This window comes from Galeopterus variegatus, unplaced genomic scaffold (genome assembly GCF_000696425.1).
Source record: "Galeopterus variegatus unplaced genomic scaffold, G_variegatus-3.0.2 Scaffold12854, whole genome shotgun sequence".
Lineage (NCBI taxonomy): Eukaryota > Metazoa > Chordata > Mammalia > Dermoptera > Cynocephalidae > Galeopterus > Galeopterus variegatus.
In genome coordinates, this window is record NW_007738965.1 from 33,044 (window position 1) to 34,311 (window position 1,268).

The window sequence follows — 1,268 nt, forward strand, 5'->3', positions numbered from 1 at the left end:
CTATTTTCTTTGTCTCAAAAAGACCACTATGAAATGGCTTCCAGAAGTCTGGAATTCCAGAAGTGTTTATGATGTACCAGGGGCCTTCAATTTGTCCAGTATTTCTGGTGCAGTTTTCTGGTAAAGCCAAGCTGTTGGGCCTATCTTATTCTATAACCAGTCAGACATCCTTTGAGGCTATTTGCCTGCCAGCCCCTTTCTGATCACCCATCTCAATTGGGGAAGAATGACGTTGGGAGAGCAAAGATGCTTGGGAATAGGCCCTGAGGAGCTTTTGATCTTGGGGTCCAGGTAGCCCTCCCTCATTTCATGCCTCAGTTTCCCCACCTACATACCACAAAGAGCAATGAGTTATTCCTGTCCTGAAGGATCAGAGGAGCAAGCAGTTGAGTAGGTTTGGAAGTGTAAAGAGGCAGAGACCCAGGAATTCAGGCCTTGAAACAGGTAACCCAGGTGTGTGTAAGGTAGACCAGGAGGACTTTGTAATAAGTCTGGGTGTGGATGGGGCAAGGGTAGGCTCAAAACTGTACACACTGCCTGATAAGGCACTGCAAGCAGGGCTTGTGACCTTGTTTTCATTATAATTGAATCTGTTCAATAACAATCCCCTGGAGAGGGCTCGTCTACCCTTCATCTACAGACCTGGCTCCTGTGGATTGCTATGGAAATTCTGCCAGCAGGGGGAGGTGTGGAATTGGCTCAAGTCATTGCTCTTTCTCCTGTGAGACTCTGGGAGCAAATCTACCCTTTATCCAACATTACTGAACCCCACCATGCACAGTCTATTCCATTTCTTAAGCAGAAATTTAAGTCTAGAGGAGGAGAGGAATCTATGCTGGGAACACAAAACAGGTTTTTATCTGGTTGATTGCCCATTCATTCACTTATTTATTCATCCACTCACCCATTTATTCAACGAATATTTATTGAGTATCTGCTATGTGCTGAGCACTAGAAACATTTATTAACCACTTACTATGTGCCAGATACTGTGTGAAGAGCATTATATCTATTGTTTCTTTTAAGCCTCATGATAACATAGTTATTGCCCTCGTTCTTGAGACAAGTCTTAGAGAGACTGATTTTCCCCATCTATCATGCATCCTAAAAAGGGGGTCTGACTCTTAGTGCCGTCACCTACTTGTTATAATGTTTCAACCCCTTCTTCACACTGCAACTTACAGGTGGGTTGCACACTCTCTGTTGGTGTTGGGGTGAAATCTTCTGACCATGTAGATGGCAGAGGCAGGCAGTGGGGCAGATGGGTC